The sequence below is a fragment of the Saccoglossus kowalevskii genome, chromosome 12, assembly GCF_978046115.1.
Source record: "Saccoglossus kowalevskii chromosome 12, keSacKowa6.1, whole genome shotgun sequence".
NCBI classification, from domain to species: domain Eukaryota; kingdom Metazoa; phylum Hemichordata; class Enteropneusta; family Harrimaniidae; genus Saccoglossus; species Saccoglossus kowalevskii.
The window spans coordinates 18,200,039-18,207,448 of record NC_140652.1 but is presented as its reverse complement, the minus strand read 5'-3'; the positions used below and the strand labels follow the sequence as shown (position 1 = coordinate 18,207,448).

General features: G+C 37.3%; 1 long non-coding RNA gene across 1 annotated transcript; it reads left to right on the top strand.

Annotated features, from left to right (window-relative positions):
- The first annotated feature begins 1,472 nt into the window (after nucleotides 1–1,472).
- Nucleotides 1,473–5,399, top strand: LOC146735588 (uncharacterized). The gene is made up of 2 exons (XR_014931235.1): nucleotides 1,473–2,874; nucleotides 5,155–5,399. It is a non-coding gene; the product is annotated as an uncharacterized LOC146735588 (long non-coding RNA).
- The last annotated feature ends 2,011 nt before the right edge of the window (nucleotides 5,400–7,410 follow it).

Genomic DNA, 7,410 nt, shown 5'->3' with positions numbered 1-7,410 from the left:
TTGAGAACGAACGCGAATGTATTAGACCATTTCAGAAATTATATGCCGTGGTTTCTGAAACCCAAGGTCATTCAATTATGTGTGTCGTTCTGAATGTAATCACGTGTGAAAGGTATACAACCATTATCCTTTCTAGAGTGGGTGACAAATTGAAGGCAAAATTATGTTTTTAATTGAATTTGCATTTATATATTTATTATGCGAAGAAAATAAAATGAACATATATACACATGAATAGTAGTAACATTACATTTTATTTTATTTATTTATTGAATACTCGTGTATATTTATCACCCACATTCTGATTTTTACGCAAATCGTTCCACCCAGTCAAATTCATGACAAGTGAGTCTTATTATTTCAAGATGGCTAGCAAAGGCAACGTACGCAAACTCATCAACGGAGTAAAAATAGGAATCAAGTGCCCATTTCTGAGCTTATTTGTAGAGGAGTATTTGTGCTTCACACGAGAACCTGGTGACATCATTACATCAAAGGAGCTGTTTTTTCATTATGAAAATTTTATATCATTAATGACAAAAAATGATCGCCAGACACAGTCAATGATTAGTGAGACTCGTTTTCATAAGGTACGTGCTTTTGTGTGGCCGGGTGATCGATGATTGAATTTGTCATATCACCACAAATTAAGGAAATACAGACGAGAAATATTTCACAATGACAAGTTTCTTTCTTTTTTTCATTGTGTTTGGATTTGTTACATAAATATTGTAAACGTTATACAAATTCAGAAAACTATACATTGCTTACATCGGTTATACATGTGCAGGGAATATTGTGAAACGCTAGTGTAATTCGGGATCAGTCTTATATATTATTTGTGTTTTGTAAAGAAACTACACACCAGATTAAAAGTACGACAATTGATTAAAACTAGTCAGCTATAAAGAAATAAAATACATGCGTTGACATAACTACTAATGGAAAGATTACACAATAAAAAAATGGGCAAGGGGTCACCCTTCATAACTTCCACTGGTGTTTAAATTTTATAATTATATCATAAATTGTATCTCATTTGACATGTGGTATTTTACAGCAAATCAAGGTTACACTTGTCCATAATGGCATATCGCCAGTCACCTCGGGTGGTAAGCGAGGTTATCGCGGGTTGAATATGCGGCAACATCGGCTAAGAAGGGAACAATCCTCGATGTCTATTAAAGAAAAAACAGAACACTTTTTGAAACGAAAAAAATGGGATGAATATATACAGGTACAATGCGGAACGTAATTACAAAAAAATAAGCAGAGTTATTAAGCAAAATATATTAAACGTGGAGATCCACATCTGTGGAAAGTTCACACCTTTATATTTAAATTTGACGAGTTCTCTCCTGATAATGAGGGAATATCTCAATCTAGAATAAAAGTCTTAGTATTTGTAATGGTTTAATATTTTGTACATCCATAGTATAATGATTTAACATCTCACTATAATGAGATTATATATATTGTTATGGGGTGCATGTTGCTATACTGAAATATAATTACTATGTCACATGTAGCTCATTTTAATCAATGCATAATCGTTTGCAATTTCAAAATATGTTTGCATAGCATAATTGACGAATCCTTCCTTGCTCTGTATATTCCTGAACGAGTTTGTCCCGAAATTATTTAGCATTTCTTTTCACCCATGTTTTCATTAAAATGAGTTACACTTTCATAACAAAATACTCTGTTTATTATAGGAGTTTCTATCTCGAATTCGAAATAGGAAATAAATGAGTAAATTAAACATGTTTTACGAATCAAATGCTATTATACATGAGTGTTATCTCATGGAAAACTGACAACGAGTTAATAATAAGAATACATTATTTGTGTTAGAATATAGAGAGCTGCTAAGTTGTTCGAGTTACGGACATCGAAGTACGAACATCGAATTACAAAAAAAGTTACATTTTGGAAACCACACCCACTTTTGTGAGACCTCGTCCAAACTGTAACTCGATTAACTAGTCAACAGAATTCCGAGTTACAGGTAAAATACATTTTTAGTTGTTGAAGGTCCACATTTAGTAACTTGAACTTTAAGTAACAGTTAACCAAACATCGAGTTACAGGCAGCATGATTTTTTTTAACGTTCAACTATTAAGTATGTTGCCCATAACGCGAAGTTTTGTTACTAGTAACTGTTGATTGGCCATAGTTACAATTTGGGTGTGGTTTCGCAAAAGGGGCGTGATTTATAAAATATGGGCGTGGTAATATTTGTAACTCAATGTTTTCGTAACTCGATGCTCGTAACTCTAACAGTTCAGTATATAGAATAGATATTTTGTTGTTTAATGTATTATGACGATAAGATTTGGTACATGATCTTCCCAGGGGATCACTGGTAAAACTCACGGAAAAGCGAGGCACCCAAGTGTTCTAGAAATTATGCTTCATAACAGGGTCCCTTTTCGACATTCTCAGAAATCAAAAAGAATGATATCGTTGCTAGCTTTATATATTGTGTAATATGCGGCAATGATAGTTTAATTTAACAATTATTTGTAACTAGTATAGTGTACATGTAATAAAAGAGTGTTTTTATATCGAAAATATATTTCGAGGGCCGATTTTTGAATTTGATTTTTACTAAAAGACCCCCAGAATAGTCTAGTGAAATCAAAACAAAAAACAATATTTGTTTACATTGAAATTAAGGTTGAAGTCGTTAACAGAGATTTTAGAGAAGCGGGAAAGTGCGCCTTTGCAAAACAAGATATAAAAGCAAATGAGATAATTGGGGTGTACGACGGAGAAATAATTGACAGAGCAGAGGCTGAACAACTAGAACGACAGTATGCGGTAACAGGTGAACGTTGTGGCATGTATCACCTGGAATATTCCGGCATGGTGTGAGTATATAATCAGCCACAATATTTGCCATAATATTTTCTTAGTGTTAGTAGTTATATGTAACACTACTTTCATACAATTTAATGTAAAACTAATGAAATGAATTATGCACTTGCTGTCACACACTCGCTCTTATCAACTAGCTCGCTCACACACACACACACACACACGCACAATGGCAATTCACCCATTCTCACGCACTCGCTTACCCTCTCCCACCCCAATTCATTGAACTCAAACACTCCACCCACTGACACACACAAACTCGCACACAAACTCACTCACCCACCCATTTGATCATCCTCCAACAAACTCACTCACAACTAAATCTAATTCACCCACAACTCTTACATTATCAAGCCACCCTTTCATTAGGTCAACCGCAATTCACTCATTACTCTCAACTGATTGACTAAATGAGTGACTCATTGTTTAATAAATTCCTTTCTACTCACCCACTTAACAACGAAATAATTCAGTAACAATCAGACATATATTATTAACTCACCAACCAAATGACTTGCTGAGTGAAACATTGATTTCTCTCTGACTTGCCCACATTTCATTAACCCATTTTAACTCGCACACGCTATAACTTAACTGTCCCACCTTACCACTAGCTCACTGATTTGTCAACCCAAAGATAGCTTCATTCGCTCACTTAATCAACACTAAATCTAGTTAATTCACTCAGTCATATGTACATTATATCAACTTACTCATTACACACTTGCCAACTCAAGCACCCATTCGCTCACCAACAGATTGACTCACTGTTGTATATATAAACACATCCATCCAACCAACCACCCACCCATCCATTCACTGTCATACTCAAATGACGCATCAATTAACCCTTTCACTCACTCACACACACATCTTCACTCACTCACCCTCACCCACTCAGCTTTACTCCCTCAGCCTCACCTTCACTCACTTTCTCACCTTCACTCATCTTCATTCACTCACTCACTCACTCACTCACCTTCATTCACTCACTCTCACCCACTCACCTTCATGCTCACCTTCATTCACCCACCCTCACCTTCATTCACCCATCCTCAGCCTCACCTTCACTCACTCACCTCACCCACTCACTCACTCACCCTTACCTTCACTAACTTACCTTTACCTTCACTCACTCACTCCTTCACCCACTCACCCTCATCTTCATTTACTCACTCGCCCTCATCTTCAATCACTCGCCTTCTCAAACTCACTCTCACCTTCACTCACTCACTCGCTCACCTTCGCTCACTCACTCACCTTCATTCACTCACCCTTACCTTCACTCCCCCTTATCTTCACTCACTCTCATCCACACCTCCATTCACTCACCCTCGTCTTCACTCACTCACCTTCTCTAACTCACTCCCATCTTCAGCCACTCACTCACCTTCACTCACTCGTCTTTACTCCCACTCACTCACCCTCAGCTTTACTTACTCACTCACCCTCAGTCTCATCTTCACTCACCCTCATTCACTCACTCACTCACCTTCAGTCACACACTTTCACTCACTCACTCACCCACCCTCACCCTTACCTTCACTCACACACTCACCCTCAGCTTCACTTCCATCAGCCTCACCTTCACTCACTCACCCACCTTCACTCACACACCTTCACTCACTCGCTCACCTTCACTCACCCTCTCCTTCACTCACACACCTTCACTCACTCGTTCACCTTCACTCAATCACTCTCACTCACCCTTCACTCACTCGCCTTCTCTAACTCACTCTCTCCTTGAATCACCCACCCTCATCTTCACTCACTCGTCTTCTCTAACTCACTCTCACCTTCAATCACTCACCCTCACCTTCAATCACTCACCCTCATCCACACACCTTCACTCACTCACCCTCACCTTTTCTCACTCGCCCTCATCTTCACTCCCTCACTCACTCACCCACCCTCACCTTCATTCACTCACACTCACTCACCCTCACCCACCCTCACCCACCCTCACCTTCATTCACTCACCCTCATCTTCACTCACTGCCCTCATCTTCACTCACTCACCCACCCTCACCTTCAATCACTCACCCTCATCCACACACCGTCACTCACTCACCCACCATCACCTTCATTCACTCACTCACTCACCCTCACCCACCCTCACCTTCATTCACTTACCCTCACTCGCCCTCATCTTCACTCACTTGCCCTCATCTTCACTCACTTGTCCTCATCTTCACTCACTCACCCACCCTCACCTTCATTCACTCACTCACTCACTCTCTCATGTTAATATCATCATGGCCATATATTTTCAGAATAAATCCACACAGTGAAAAGAAGATGTGGGAAACAAGTGGAATTACCTTTTTCCTGAACCATTCCAAAAAGCATTCCAACATTGTCACAAAACAACTGAAGATTAATGACAGGCCGTGTGTGGTTATGATTTCCAAATATTACATACCAGAAGGGGCAGAATTGTTATATAATTATGGTGATGAGAAAGCACCATTTTTTGCAAATTCACAAACTTTTCCAAATTAAAGTAATTTATGATCTATGTTCGAGTTGAGTTGTGTTGTGTTGTGTTGTGAACATGTAAAATAACAATAAAATTCAATATTTCCTTGACAAGAAATTAAAACACAGTGAACATGCTAAAAACATCAAAACATTAAAATTAAATGTCAGTTAAATTAAATAGTTTTACAGCATTCAAAAGTCAGGAAATACACAATTGAATATATGAAGTTTCACACGCAAGTGCCACATGACAGACTAATTGCTGAACATTTTCAAAATCGCTAAATAAATGAAATTTATGGTATATGCAAAATAAGGTTTATGTAAACGTAATGAAACTAATTTTCTTTTAAATTTACAACTATTCCCCATCCCAGTAATGAACTACTAGTAAATACCTTATTATTTTGACACAGATCAATGTATTTAAAACACCTTCATCTCTTTTTTTAACTTGCAGGTCATTACTACAGTAATTCATATGACAGGGGTTCCAGAGAAATAATTACATTCAAATGTGGGAAAATATTAGTTAATTAATAAACACAAATTATTTGTTTCATTATTTTAACAAACTAAAAATGAATGGTGCATAGTACTACTGTAGAACATATTATTCAAGCTGTTAATTGAATAATTTAACACAAAAAGGTGCCAATTGGGCAAAAGCAATGTACATATCACCAGTGGTATGTTGGTATCCATTGTCAGGTATATTTACTAATCTATTAACAATCAATTGACAAGTTTCAAACAAAACTATTTTTTTAATTAACAATGTTGATTCATTTTAGTTTCAATAAACATTTTCAAATTATTGAAAAAACACTTCCCAAGATAGAATTTAAACACAGCTTTACATTTCAACTTATAATAAACATAGTCATGCACAGAGCATACAATTTCTAAGCACATGTCCTTGTAAGTGTATATGATCCACTGTTGACGCAATTCTTGTATTTTATTCATCAGCCAATGACGTCCTGGTTTGTGTCCTGATTAATTATAGAGTAATAATACATCATATTGGATACTGGCACTATAAAAATGGACACCCTAAAGTACATTCCAGGGTTCTTGCGTTCCTGCGTTTTGCAAAAGAAAAACAATATATCAAGTACAATTAGATTCATTTAGCTTTAGTCAGATATGAATTTTAAATATAAAACAAAAGTCAATGAAAATATAACATTGTTGCAAACACAATTAAAGTAGGAATTTGGAAGGTAAGTCATGCAATGATCAAATAAGATTGAGACAGTTGGGGATTTCCAAATTACAAGGCCCCCATGAATTCAGACCCATTTTAACACGTAGCCAGGGTAGTGAAATTAAACGGTACCCACCGAAAAATACACAGCGTCAGAACCCTGACCAACACATTGAATTAAAGTCCAAGATTGGTCGGTTATGTACGTACTTATCCAGAGTGACTTCAGACCCATTTTAACACGTAGCCAGGGTAATGAAATTAAACGGTACCCACCGAAAAATACACAGAGTCAGAACCCTGACCAACACATTGAATTAAAGTCCAAGATTGGTCGGTTATGTACGTACTTATCCAGAGTGACTTCAGACCCATTTTAACACGTAGCCAGGGTAATGAAATTAAACGGTACCCACCGAAAAATACACAGGGTCAGAACCCTGACCAACACATTGAATTAAAGTCCAAGATTGGTCGGTTATGTACGTACTTATCCAGAGTGACTTCAGACCCATTTTAACACGTAGCCAGGGTAATGAAATTAAACGGTACCCACCGAAAAATACACAGGGTCAGAACCCTGACCAACACATTGAATTAAAGTCCAAGATTGGTTGGTTACGTACGTACTTATCCAGAGTGACTTCAGACCCATTTTAACACGTAGCCAGGGTAATGAAATTAAACGGTACCCACCGAAAAATACACAGGGTCAAAACCCTGACCAACACATTGAAATAAAGTCTAAGATTGGTCGGTTATGTACGTACTTATCCAAAATGAATTCATAACCATTTTAACACGTAGCCAGGGTAATGAAATTAAACGGTACCCACCG